Below are 14,543 nucleotides of genomic sequence, written 5' to 3' on the forward strand. Positions count from 1 at the left end.
GTCAGTTCCCTGCACATGAGTCTCGACCTGGCCATCTTCTGGAAACGGTTCGAGGGGACCTGTGTCACAGCAGATATGCAGACTGGAAGAGGGTCTGAAAAGCCCCCCGGGAGGGAGGCACTCTCTCCTTTCCACACTTCCTGCCTGGCTGGTGGTCCAGCTGCCCAGTGAGGGCACTTCCTTCACACCTACCAGGGACCACCCTGGGGGGGGGTGCTGGGAAGGAGGGTGGAAAACACAGTCCTGACACTGTCGAGCCTGGCAGCTCTGTCTGGGCTGGAAATGGAGCTTCCTTGGCCAGGAAGCTGCGTCTTTCTTACTGGACTCTCACCAAGGAGCCAGGCATGAGGCAACTCACATCTCTAGGTGGGACAACTCACATCTCTAGGTGGGAAATTCTCAGCCACTGTTGGGAGCAGGATCTCGCTGGGCAGAGGGCTTTCTCTGAGTGCACATGAGCCTCCATAGAACCCCTTTTTCCCACAGCTTTGGTTCCCTCTTTCTTTCTCTGAACAAGCAAGATCAGACACTGGGCTCCAAAGATAGGTGATTCATGAAAATCAAACAAAAACTGAAAACCAAGAGGGGTTATGGGCCAGCGCCCCTCCAGGTGCAGAACAATCACCCCGAAACTGCTATTTGGGCGCTGTGGCTTTCCTGAAGCCGAGGTCTTGGCTCTCCTCCCACTCCTGGCCCCAGCCCAGCCCTGCAGGCACAAAACTTTCCCAGGGAGCTATTGTTGTTTGTGCATCTGATAGTGGACAGTCCAGCGCACCAGCAGCAAAATTTCAAAAGGAAGAGAAAAAAGCAGTGTTGAGTGAACAGGACGGAGAGGAGCCTCCCTACATCCTGGTGGGAACTGGAAAGCCTGGTCACCTCTTCTCGGCTCCCCTCCCCGGAGCACACTCTTCCCAGAATCCTCCTCTTCCTCCATACCTCAGGTCTCCCTTCAGCTCAGTGGTCTGCAGGGACCCATGCACCCCAGCACAGGAGGGTGAGACAGAGAGGTCCCATAACCATTGTGCAGCAGTCCCTTCCTCTGGGATGAGGAACTGTTAGCGCAGGGCAGCACCCTCACACGCTGGAGAGGTGATCGGTGGTTTTTGGGACAGAACCCAGCGGCAGTTTGTTTGATTCTTTTCACTCTCTCTTGACTGTCTCCTTGTTTGGTTTCCCTCTAGACACTAACACTCGCGATGCTGGGCAGGAATACAAATATATGTGCATGACTCTCCTGGGCAGGAATCGGAGGATATCATAAAAGGGAAGAAAGAGCAAATGAAGGGAACTGGGAGTCTGCTTTAAAAGGCTTCCAGGATGAGCAAGTTGCTGAGGTTCGCTCCACTTAAACTTTGGGTTTCCTGGCAGCAAAGATAAAAGAGGTGAGTCCACGGAAGGACAGACTTCTTACCATGTTCTAAAAGGAATTAACAGAGTAGGAGATGCATAAGGGATCTGAGGAGCAGAGGAACAACACGCTCCATGGGCGTGTGGAAGAAAACTTCAGAAGCATTCGTGCAACTTGCTGAGCCAGGTGTTGCCGTACTGACCACATCCCTGTCCCCGGTTGAGGCCATGACTGGACACACCTGCCCTCACGTGAGGATCCAGTGGCACCCCAGATGCTTCCCCCTGCCTCTCCTTTGCTGCTCCTTTTTCTGGTCTCCCATCTACTTGTTCCATCCTCAATCAATGCTTTCAGACTTGTGACTTGGTGGCTGTGGGTGGCAACTGTCTCAGGGATCTTTGCCATCAGCGAACCCTGTGCCTCGCCCTAGCTTTACACTCCGTCAGTCCTGCCCCCACATCTCCCCATCGCCTCGAGTCCCCACCCACTCGCTGGCCCTAGTCCAGACCTAGACTGTACTGCTCCACACTGAACACTGGCCCTTAGTGGAGATGAATTAAATCTCAGCACCATTACATAATTTCATCAGGGGTTGAGAAAATACGGTCCAGGTGTATTGATGTGCATTGTTTAATTTAATAAACATACAGCATCAAGGTATGGAAGTAATGGATGAGCAATGTGGCCTTCGATCCCTTCCCTTTGGTGTCAGATATGCCTGGAAAGCCTTTGGCTGAGTGCTAGATGGAGGTTAATTCACAGCTGCCTTCTCTGGCAGGAGGCAGAGGGAAGGTCTTCTGGGGTTAAAGTTAAAGAGATAAATCTCTGCCATGGAGGCTACAACAAGTGAGAGCTGGTGTTCAGAAGGAACATTCAGGAAGCCTGACTTGTCTTCTCCCCAGCTGGAGCACCCTTCTGCCTTAACGTCCGGTGTGGATGCAAGATGAAGAGCTTCTGTGGGAAGAGCTGAAGTTTCAACAGAAACGAGGGTGAAGCCAGTCCAGGCCTCGCTCACAATATTTGGCTGAAACCCCAGAACTCTGCATCTGGCACGAGAGGTGATTTAGAGTGCGAAGGTTCAGCTGTTATCAGCTAACCAATTTGATCGTAAAGAACGCCCGCGTGGGTCTCCTGAAAACTCTGTTGTCGAGGAGGACCACACATTGCTGGCCCGTACACGCGAGTCGGCAGCAGCACATCCCTCTGTGAAGGGGCAGCTGTTGGCTTAGTTGAGCTGTTTTGGTACAGTGTCCTGTCACAGGGGACACCTGCCATCAGTAGGAGGGGGTGGGCATGCCGAGTGGCCTTAACAAGCTGTAATTAGACTCAAGGAGCAATTGCTTCTCAAGCTCTGCCCCTCTGGCTGGGAAATGCAGCCTTACCTCAGGAATGCAGGCGCAGCCTTCCAGTTCCCAGCAGCTGGAGGACAGGAATGCAATTTATGTAAATATATTTTACATTTTGTACTTGACCTGTCAAAAGAGTTTTTTAAAAAATAATAATATTCTGATTTAGCAGTCAGAGTGAGGTGCCAGTGGGAAGCCCTGAAGAGCTATTCTGAGGTTAGCGTTTTTGGTTGAGATGTCACCTTTTAATGAAGTTCATGCCTACACACCTGGGACAGTGCTCACTTTCTTGCACAAGTTACAAACTGGCATCTTGAGGGCCACAAGTAGCCTGCATTATGTAGGATGCAACATTTTTCTCTAAGTCTGGATTAGTTGCCAGTATATACAAATGTGGGAATTTGGGGGGAATGGCTGGGGGTACTGGAAATTCAACCAGGGCCTTTCATACATTAGGCAAGTGTCTATCACTGGGCTACAGTTCCAGCCCTCCTTATTTTGAGCTGAGGTCTCACGAAGTTGTCCAGGCTGGCCTGGAACTTGTGATCCTCTTGCCTCAGCCTCCTGAGAAGCTAGGATTATGGAAATATGCCAAAAATATGGCAAAAATAAGAACATTTTTACGATATTTTTGCTCTAGTTTACACACACACACACACACACACACACACACACACACACTTCCTTAAATATAATAAGAAAATTGCATAAGATTTTTCCCAATTTTCACCTCGCCTAGATGCTCAGAAACACCAGCCTCAGTGTCCTATGGCGAGGGCACGCAGCAGCTGGCCACACTGGCCGGAAGTTCTGTTTGCAGAGTGTCCTTCTCCTAGCTGCCTTGTGTTTATGTTTCCTTACCTGGCAGCAACAAGAATTTGAGTTTTAGTGCTGGTACTGGGTCCTGTTGTACAGAGCAAGCAGAGTGAGGGGTCCAGTGAAGAGTTAAGCTGCAGGGCAGGCCCTGGGCGTGTGGCTAAACCCACATAGGTGTACTGCAGGGGGCCAGTTATAGCATGGAAAACTCTAAGAGGCTCGCATCCCTGCCCAGTGGGAGCCATGAAGTGAGAAGAGGAAATAAACTTCCAAAAATAGCCCATTGCTGATCCACAGATGCCGAGGGGCCTAATTTCAGACACACTGTCCAGGTCCCTACAGGTACTTTTGTGGGGTTGTGGGTCCCGTGTAGTCTAGAGAGCACAGAACACAGGCCCAGGGTTCCACTGGGACAGTCACTGTGGCCATGGTTAAACACCACAGGACCCAGATGTCCCCAAGGGGAGGCACTGAATGGCTGGCTCCTGCCTGCAGGGCACTGGGCTTTGGGAAGCCCTGCTACCCAGCAGGTCAGTGTGAGCTCATTGGTCTGTGTTGCTGACCTTAAACCAGCAGTTCCCTTGCATTTTTGTTTTGGTATTAGAGATGGAACCTGGGGCCTTTTGAACTCTAGGCAAGTGTTCTAGCACTGAGCTATACGACGAACTCTATTCTGAGACAGACTCTCATTTAGTTACTCAGGCTGGCCTCTAACTTCTGATCTTCCTGTTTCAGCCTCTAGAGTGGCTGGGATCTCAGGAAAGTGCCACCCTAGCCTGATTTCCAGGGGATCTTTTTTTAGAGTAGTCCATTTGAAAATCAGAGCTGAGGCCCAGCAGGCTAAGATAGTCTTTCCCTCTGTTTCTGGACTGTCTCAGCCAGTTCCAGCTGCTGTAACAAAATGCTGTGCATGGGGAGATTTTCTTGCAATGCCCTGGAGCCTGGGAATCCTGGCAGGTTAGTGTCTGGTCATGGCTCACTCTTAGGCTCAAGGTGGGGGGGCTTTTTGCTGTGAGGTCCAGTGGAGGGGGACAGGTTAGGTTGCAGGGCAGGACCCTACTCGCAGGAGCAGAGGCCTCTTCCCCGCATATTACCTTGGGACTGAAGGTTTTCGCATGAATTCTGGGTGGACACAAACGTTCAGAACATGGCATACTGGGCTGGCACCATGGTGAGAGTGACTTGTGAACTGGAAGCAGAACAGATTTCTACATCTCTCCCTATGTGGACTGACCTGGCCACAACACACTGCAAAGCCAAAGACAGCATCTGTCACCCATGGAGAAAAGTCCCTGGGCCCTGGCTTTGTGGCAGATACATTGGCCCCAGACCCTCCATGGGTTGGTGGGGACCAGTTTCCAAACATCATCCTGGCATGGCGGAGGGGCTGCCACCTGTGCTTGTAAAGTCCCTTACTGACCGGTGTGTGAGACCCCAGGGGCACTGCCTTACCTGAAGGAACAGGGGTGAGGGTGTGGTGGGAGGAGACCATGCTTGCTGTGAGGCCATGCGCTCAGGACTGGGATCTATATGCAGCCGTGGAGGCTGCTACTTTGCTCTGCTCTCCCTTACGGGAGAGAGCAGGATTTTCTTCTACAAGACCTGTAAAGATTCAGTGAAAGAGAACTTTACCTCAAGACCTAGTTTCTTTCAGTTCGGTTTCATCAATTTTCTTTTAGAGAACAGGTCGAAGTTCAGATTCCAAGTTCAAATCAGGACCTATTTGTTCTGGATGTCTGATGGTCGGCCTGCCCTGAAATTACACACTCTAGATTTATTCCAGGACTCAGCTGTGCTTTGGAGCCCTTACATATGTCAGGGCAAAACAAAATCGACACAGGTTTTCCTGTGCATAGAGCTTAGGAAAGCTAAGATCTAGGGGTGGAAAGCGGCTTTTTCCAGGCAACATAAGCTACTTACATCTACCTGTTATCTCCTGGTGACTGTAATTTTGGGGTCACTCTAACAGGCAATCCCTGCCCCACTTCTGCAACTGTGGTTTAGGGTGTGTGTGGGGTCGTTACTGAGGATGGCGTGGCTGTGATTTTGATGCAACAGGACAATTTGCTGCTGCCGTAGTTGCCTTGACTTTCACCCTGTTACCCTGCCCTGGTGTCCGGCCGCCCTGCGCAGGACTGACATCAGGTGACAGAAACGTGTTCTGAGCACCCATCACTGCCAGTATGAATCATGTCTCCCTCCGAGGTGGTGTTCCTTCCCGTATCCCACTGACCCTTTTGCAGGAAAGAGCCTTGTCTAGGAGGGTGTTACTTCTCAGTCTACAAATTCTGTCTCCTGGCCCTGATAATCAGACTCATAGCGCCTGCGTGCTGGGTTTGGGATCACTCAGGCAACCCTGAGAAGGAGAGTCACAGTCTTCGTGACAGCCCTGGATTCAGGTGCTTTTCCATCCTTGTCTCACTTGACTATCAGCAGCATTCGAAAGTCCACTGTCCCCTTCTGGGACTTCATCTACAATTCTCCTTCCATTGCTCTGGCTGCTCCTTGCTAAGTGTGCTTGTGCTTGTGCACATGTGCATATGTGTGTGTGTGTGTGGTAGTGGGGATGAAGTAGGGCTTTGCACATGCTGGGCGAGTGTTCCCCCACCTCCTCCCTTCACCCACCTCCTCCCTGTTAGTCTTTGCTGGTTCCTCACATACGTTTTGGAGTGGCCTAGAATTCAGGCCTCTGATGCGTCATTGTCCCCAGGCAGAATCCTCTAACTTTGAACCATCCTTAGGGGAAACCATCAGCTCTCCTGGGGAAAGCCCCTCTCTGAACGTTTACCAATTGCCCTGTATTGGTTTCCCCTCTGTGGCCCATTCTAAGCCCCCTACAGGCCACCGCTGAATGTGGACTTGGGGAAGCTAAGCCAGCTCCCTACATCCGACAGCATCCCTGTTGGGTCTCCAGTCCAGAGCTCCCTGAAGCTCATAGCTCATGTTTTAAACATCTTACTAAATGCTCGGTTTGCGTTGTGACTTATCATCATGGATTGGCAGCATCAGACAGGACTCTTCCTCTCCTACCCTCTGCTCTGTCCTCCACTGGCTCCTCACCCAAGGAGCCCAGCTTAGTCACCTGGAGCCTCCTCTACACTCAGTTCATCAACTACAAACACACATGTGCACAGACACACACCCACACAAACACACATTCTCACTGGGAAGGAAAAGGACTGGCTGTGACACTCAAAGGTGTCAATCATGTGACGAGCAAGAAGATTCTCTCAATCAAGTGATCAGGTTCCCACCTAAGCAGAACTGGCCACCCTAGAGTAAGTCACCCGTGAGGACTGACACAAGTGGGAATATTCACCTGCACTGGAAAGCCAGGGCGAGCAACCTGTCCCTGAAGGAACCTCTGCTTTTCAAAGGGTTGGATTTGTGGCTGCAAAGGCATCCTTATCACCCATTTGTTGTCTGAGCATTTATTTATCCTACCTGTGAGCACTGCTCTAAAGTTCAGGACCTAGTGGAAAAACTGATCAAGTCATTTGAAGCAGTTAGTGAGCTGTAAGGGAAGACTAAATAAAATCTACTGCTGGCCTAGATATAGAACATCTGTGGTACAGTTTCTTCTGGATTGTTTATTCACACCCAGATAATGTTGTTCTCTTGAGACCACTGTGCGGTCTCAGAGACTCTTACATTACAATGTGGGTAGCACTCTAGAGCAGTTCACAAGCCGTCTGCTGCTTTCAGAACACTCAAACAAAATGCTCTGAGAAGATGTAACTGATTTCCTGCGATGTGGAGGACTGAAATACACCCTGAAAGGCTTTTGTCCACTCTTAGCAGACAAAGCTGGACTGGGTATTTCTGACCTTAAACTGTCTGAAAGGAAGTCCCAGCTGCTAGTAGACTTCGTGGCTGGAGAGCACTGCATCTCACCATCCACACAGTGGCTGCAGTGCACAGGATGTACCAGGAGCAGCTAACTCTTGGGGAGTGTGGATAGTTTTCTCTTATTAAGAATGAAATGACCAAAATCCAACACAATCCATCCACCTGTTCCTCTTCCATGTGAAGGAACCAGCAGACTGAGAACTAGCGGGTTTCTGAAGCCAGCGTCTGCAACGTGCTGTGTCCTGGCAATCTCAAGCCTCCAGTAGTGTTCTTGGCTGCACGCTCGGAGGAGCACCTGGGGATGTCATGCCAATGCCTGGGTCCCGTCCTGTGGGCGCTGACACACAGTCAGTCACCTCTGGTGCAGCCTGGACAACGGGCACTTTTAGAGCTCCTCAAGTCTTTGCAACGCAAACCCAAGGTTGAAAGGTTCTGGCATTTGACTCAGGCCATCGTGAGGTGTCATAAGGAAGACACAGAACCAGGACAAGTGGGCTGAAGAGAGACGCATGCCCAGTTCCCCATTAGCCATGGAGCCGGAGGCAGAAGCTCCTGGCAATGCTGATCCTCTGAGCGGGATTCCCACCTTGCCTTCCGGTCCAGCCCGAAGCATGAAGACTGCAGGGGAGTCTGTGAGGACACCCATCACCTCCACCCCAGCCCCGAGCCCACGTGCAGCCTCACCACCCACAGTGAGGAGCCACTGGCTCAGCGTGATGCAAGCTGCTCTCAAACATCTGGTCAACCAAGCCGAGCTCACTTAAAATTGCATAGAATGCAAGGAAAATGACCTTTTGCAAATTCTGGGAACCAGGGAACTGAAGGCCCCAAGAGTCCCTGTTTGCGAGGGCTCTGGAGCGATGTATGTTTGGTGTCTATTTATAGAAGGAATAAAACCGTCTGCAGGCTGAGGGGGTTGGTTAATAATATGTGTGAATACACTGATCTGTCTCTGAACATTTCTTGGCTGTCTGCTTTCCATGGTAATAAATATCCACTGAAAGCTGTCTGCTGTATGTGTTTTTGGTAATGTCTCGCACTTCCCTGCATGAATACATTCAGAATGTAAGCACCACACACTCCACTATAGAGGCCCCGTTGTATTCCCAGTTCTTAAGTTATGCAGCTTAGCAGCTGTGATAATGTAATGGTTTGCAAAATAATAGACTGGCCATATGTCAACCTGGAATAACACATCATATAATGAATGATGTGGGCGCAGAGGTTTAATTTATGCTGTGTTAAAAATGCTGCTCCAGAAATATCACGCCATTTCAATCTTTCTGTGACCAGAAAAAGACCCTTTCACCTAAAGTATGTCAATAGCTGTGGCAAAAGAGAATGCCTTCTTATTTGACTGCCCCCCCCACCACCACCACGAGACCACCACATCTACAGCACTTTGAGAGGAAACCTGTGATTTAACTCTGGTTGGCCACTCAGGTTTCACTTAAGATGTGGGGTGTGAGCTGAGGGTTCAGGGTACACAGGAGAGGAGCACTGGTTTTTTCAGCTCACATCAGCCTGTGAGAGCGAGCCACTCCCCACCAGCAAGGACGGAGCACGCGGTGAGCGAGGATGGGAATTGAGGCGGTTCCTATTCATGCCTCAGTTCTGACCCTAATCCGCTTACCAGGCACCTAATGACAGAAGAGCGTCCAGATTTCCCTCCTATTCATATCTGCTGAATATTATCAACTTCTGCTATGAACTGGGGACCAAAGGCTGCTCCTGGGCCTCAAGCAACTCATCATCCTGCAGAGGAGGAGCTTGAGGGAAGCCACCAGTTTCAGAGCAGTGTGAGCTACGTTAGCACTGTAAGGATAGTACAATTCAGTACGGGATCCGGCCCACCACAAGAACACTGAAAGGCTTGGAAAGGTGAAGGACGACTTCAGGCTAAGGAATGCAAGTAGGAAATCAGGGGTCTGCAGTGTCTGGTAGATGAAAGCACGTTCAAAGGCGCTGAGGCAGGAGACCTTGCAGTACTTTGAAGGAACCGAAAACTCATTTATGTATGGTTGTGATGTGATACACCCAGGGCAAGGTGTGAGGAGAGGACAGACTGGGGAGTTAGCAGGCCCTGATGACAAAAGCCTTTGGGAATATGTTTTTGCAGGTGCGTGTATCTATCCAGAGGTAGGGAATCACTGATAGGTTCTAAGAACACAAGGCACATGGTCAGCCCTGTTTTTTAGGAAGGTCACAGGATTGCAGCACAGGAAAGGGACCGGAGGCAGCACACAGGTGACATGTGGCAGTGGCCTGAACACAGGGATAGGGAGGAACAGCAGGATGTGAGAGGCACCACACCACGCGGCGACTGCATGGGGGGAGACAACCTGGATTCTAGTCTGGGGCCAGCCAGGTGCCACATTTCTGTCCATGAGAAGATTATAGGAAGCCTAAAAATCCCTATTGCCAGTGACACATAGCAAAGTAATGTCATAGCACAACATGTTTCTCTAGCATTGGATGCTGCTTCAAAACAGACCTTGTACAAAAGCTTGGCTGTACAGATCTGTGCAATGTGAAATTCTCATGGTGCACCATGTGGTGTGTTACTGGTTTAGGTATTTAGAGTACACCTCACCTATTAAAAACCCTTTCCTGTAACCACCGTGCTAGTTTACAGAGGCCTCAGGGTTATCTTTCCTTCGACTCCATGACTTCTTCTCATGGTTGATTGAATCTTTGCATTATTTGGTTCATCATGGCCTTGTGAGCCATAGGGTGTAGTGTGTATTTTGCTTCTGTGTTTACGTGTACCTTGGCATGCAGTAGGTGGTGCTGTCTGGATTTGTGTAAGTGTGCACTATGATGTCTGTTTACACAGCAGCATCACCTGGCCAGCTACACATCTCTTATAAAGCGTCCCCACTTATGAGTGAGGCATGGTTGTCTGCAGGTGGCTGGTGTTGGAGGATCAGGACTGGGGTGGGGGATGATGAATTCCGTGGTGGGCATGTTGGACTCAGGGAATGGGGATCATGGAGAGAACAGAGACACCCAGCAGTCTGCCCTCAGGTCTGTGAGTCTGTAGGTCGGAGAGGCTAAGTCTGCGGAGGAGGTGAGTGTTCATGAACACAGGGAACTGTGAGCCTGCCTCCAAGAGGTGCCTTTGCAGCTAGGAAACCAGCAGGGAAAACAGAAATGCTCTGACTTGGTAGCTCCTGGCATGAACACTTCAGAGCCCTCCTAGGGGTGCATCTCAGGGTGCAGAGAAACACATATTTCTTAGTTGCTTTGAGCAGGAACCAGAACAGAAGTGCTTTGAGCAGGATACAGACAGCAGGCCAATAGGTTCCACCCCACTGTAAAATCACAAACCAAAACCACGTGAAGTGGCCACATCAAAGGTCACCTCATTTACACTGAGGCTCTGGATGTAGGAAGGTAATCACTAACATAAAACGATTTCCTCTTATTGTAGGGTTACAGAAGCTAATAAAAACATTCTCCTGCCCCAAGGCAGACTCTCAGAAAAAAAATTTCCACTTTTTTCTCTTTCATTAGCTCATTTACATGTTCTGTTCTTACATTTATTATAATTTTCCACAAAGATCATTTTGATTTGGCTTCTGCATTGCAAGACTTCCTGTCCAGGCTTGAGCACTTTCAGTTACTTTACATTTGAGCACAGCGCGTGTGAAACGCTTTGTTTCCCACACATCATACCCAGCGTGGGGGTTTAAGGGACACCATCACCCCAAGCCCGCCTGTCCTGGTTCTGTCAGTGCTATAAACACTGCTCCTGGGGAGTGCGCAAGAAGACCAAGAGAGGCTGCAAATGCAAAGCTGGGTCCTCTACCCAATGACGGTGCCTTCATCACAAGGGCTGGCCATGTACCGCGGAGCTGCTGGTGTGCATCGTCCCTGGCCCCATGACCGCACCTCATGGGGGACTGGACAGAGGAGCAGGGGTGGCTTTGTCAGGCTTGCACAATTTGGATGTGGAGAGGGTGCAGGGTTGGGGACAGTGGCTCTAACCTCCAGGCTTCCCAGCCCTCCCTGCTGCTCTGCACTGACCCGGATTGTACTCACTCCTCCTGCACTCTGGCCCTGTTGTACCGACTTACAATGGTTCCATCTCCTCCTGGCCTGTCTCAGTCATACCAAACACACAGCACCTTCTGTTTCTCCTATTTTTTCCCACTCTACCTACTATAGCGATGGGTTCATGATCACTTATGGAAAACACATGGGAGAAACACTGATTTCCCAGGTGGAGTGAGGTTACACAGTCAGGACGTGGGAATGTCCAAGTAGTTCATGTCACATCTGTAACTTCAGCCCTCTGAGAGGCTGAGGCAGGAGGACTGAAGTTCAAGGCTAGTTTGGACGACTCATTGACTTATTGAGACACTGTCTCAAAATTTAAAGCAGGGGGGCCAATGTTGGGTGTGGTGGCTCATGGCTATAATCCCAACACTTGGGAGGCTGAGGCAGGAGGATCACTGGGAATTCCAGGTAGCGTAGGCTACAAAGTAAATCCAAAACCAGCCTGAACAGCACAAGGGAACTTTGTCTCACAAAGGAGGGGAGGGGGCCCAAAGATACAGCTCAGCGGCACAAACACCTGCCTGGTAATCGTGAGGTCCTGAGTTCGATTCCCTGTATCCCCCACCTCCCTCCCAAAATGCTGGGGATTTAGGTGAATGCAAAGGCCCTGGATTCACATCCTGGTACAGTGAATAGAAAAGAATAAATACTACAATTCCTTACTTTGAACTTGACTTCTGAGAAGTGGAAACTAAGAAGCCACAGGTGTTGAATTCTGCACACATTAGGGCAATGCTCGTCCAAAATCACATTGCTGTCTTATAGCTGCATGCTGACTTGGAATGTGCCCTATGTGTCCTTTAAGGTGAAGTCCTGGTGACAACTTGGTGACAACCCCTCTCTCAGGGCCAGGACATATGGTCCCCGGGGAGCAAGAGTACTGAAGCAGGGCCCAGTGCCAGTGACAGGCAATATGGGCCTAGATGCAGGTTCTGCCCTGCTGCTGGCTGCCTGTCCAGGGGGCGGGAGATGAAAGTGCTTCCTGCCTCAGTCTCCCTGTTTACATGGGACAAGGGGCAGCACCTGCTCCCTGCATCTCCCAATCAGAGGTGTCACCCTGGATAGAAAGCCACTGGAGGAGAGGCATCCATGGAGGTCTTCCTCCAGGAAGGCATCAACAGTAGAAATCTTCTCCAGTGCCCATCACCCAGAGGCTGCTGGTGATCCAGGAAAGCTGGGATGCTTCTAACCCAGGCAGCCTTCCCCCAGGAGAGAGTGCCGGGCCTCGGTCCTCAGGGTTTGCACGAGGGTGGGGCTGCTCTCTCGCCTCTCCTGCCCGCCTTTCATGTAAGTGTGCTATACTCTGACTCGGGGTCTGTCAGGGAACACTAGAGTAGGAGTCATGGAGTGGGATCTGACGGGTCACACACATTCAGTTAGTGTGGCTCTCCTGCTGTGTAAGGCAGGGTTGGTCGGCAGGGGACCCTAATGCTCCAGGGATATGTGTGCTGAACAGAGAGCCCTTGGTGTGTGCTCAGAGCAGCAGGCAGGTATGCTCACACAGACACAGGCTGTTATGGCCTTGCGTCATGCTGGTGAATCATGAGTGACAGGTGGTACCTGGGTTTGTGGAAGCACACGTGACTAATATACCCAGCTGGGGATTCTAAGGGTGTAAGCAGAGCTTGCCGAGCCCAATTTAGCAGCTTAGGGAGATTCTAAGTCAAAAACCACAAAGGCCCTGGATTCAATCTTCAGTATCAAGAGAAAAAAAGAGATTATCAGGTGACTCTAAATGTCTTTGCTTCTAGGTAGCTGACTCTCCTCCATAGTGCCATGTTGCACACCCCTCAGGCATACAATTCACACTTCCACCCAACTGTGCGTGAACAAATACCTTCATAATGGAACATATTAAATAATTTCCCATACAAAGAGTTTTATCAGAATCTAAAATCAGGCCCACTATCACCTGATACGTTTGTCAGTTTCACTGTTAGTGTTTCTATCTCAGAAGTTCTTGGCAAAAGAAGCATTTGATGTATTTTAGTCACCCAGGCATGGTGGTGCACTCTTAAAATCTCAGGACACTGTGAGGCTGAGGCAGGAGGGTCACAAATTTGAGTCCAGTTTGAATATTAGCAACTTAGTGAGACCCTGTCTCAAAATGGAAGTGCTAGAGATGGAGCTCAGTGCAAAGACCCCATGTTCAATCTCCAGTACCGCCATCAAGAAAAAAAAAATCCTAGTTGATAATCCTGAGATTGACCAGGGAAATGTTTCTGGAAATAAAGAAGTATAGGAACCAGAATGGGAATAGGAAGTGAAGAGGTTTTTTTAAAAAAGACAGAAAAAGCCATAACTCATCCGAGTGAGGCCATTAACCCTGTGTGGGTAATCCAGACAGCTCTTCCCATGTTCAACCTTTCATTGAATTTCCATTAGGTTGACAAATCCCGGAATAGTAAGCATACAAACCAGGGAAAGGCACCAGGATGAGCTTCGCTCCCTGTATTAGCTGCACAGACTGCTTGCTTGTTTCTCTCAGGTTTGACCCTGCTACCTGCTTCATGAGGCTTTGGGTTGCACCCTAACCTGTGAAGCCCGTGCAGACGCAGGGAGCTCACGGAGAGGGCAAACAGGGCTTGGGAGGGGCTCTGAGGGCCGGGATCTTTCCGCCCCCACATGCAGAGCACTGCTCGCTTTGGAGAAACCAGCTCTGTGTTGACCCCAGTGAGTCCCAGACTGCTTGTCTGAGTGCAGAGAGGTGCAGATCTCACTATTCACAGGATCTTCTAGTCCAGGGGCTGCCATAACAGAAGCGCACTTTCAGGAGATTAAGAGTCACTGAGCCTGATCAACAGTGTCACAAAGAAGCCAACGCAAACGGGAGCAAAGAGCGGCGACCAAGCATGTGCCGAGAGTGGCGAGGTCTCTTGCAGAACGCGAGCTACCAAGCTGCAAAGCTCCTCTCATGGTCACCAGCTCCCCCTTAGAACCTGCAGAGGACACATCTGAGACAGGTTGTCTCAAGAGTATGCCAAGACAAACACTACCCCCCAGGCCCTGCGGGCTTCTCCCCCGCTCTCTTATCTTTCATGCCCTTTCCAGGGAGCAGCCTCCCAAACCTTCCCCTGTATTTCATCTCCACAAGCCTCCCACACCCACATGATCAAAATTTC

General features: G+C 50.2%; 1 protein-coding gene across 6 annotated transcripts in view; it reads right to left on the bottom strand.

The window, feature by feature from the left end:
- Positions 1 to 14,543, bottom strand: part of Frmd4a (FERM domain containing 4A) — a 561,761-nt gene that overhangs the window by 273,421 nt on the left and 273,797 nt on the right. The window lies entirely within an intron of this gene.

This window comes from Cavia porcellus, unplaced genomic scaffold, assembly GCF_034190915.1.
Source record: "Cavia porcellus strain 051 isolate PalLab524CR breed Dunkin Hartley unplaced genomic scaffold, mCavPor4.1 scaffold_7, whole genome shotgun sequence".
Lineage (NCBI taxonomy): Eukaryota > Metazoa > Chordata > Mammalia > Rodentia > Caviidae > Cavia > Cavia porcellus.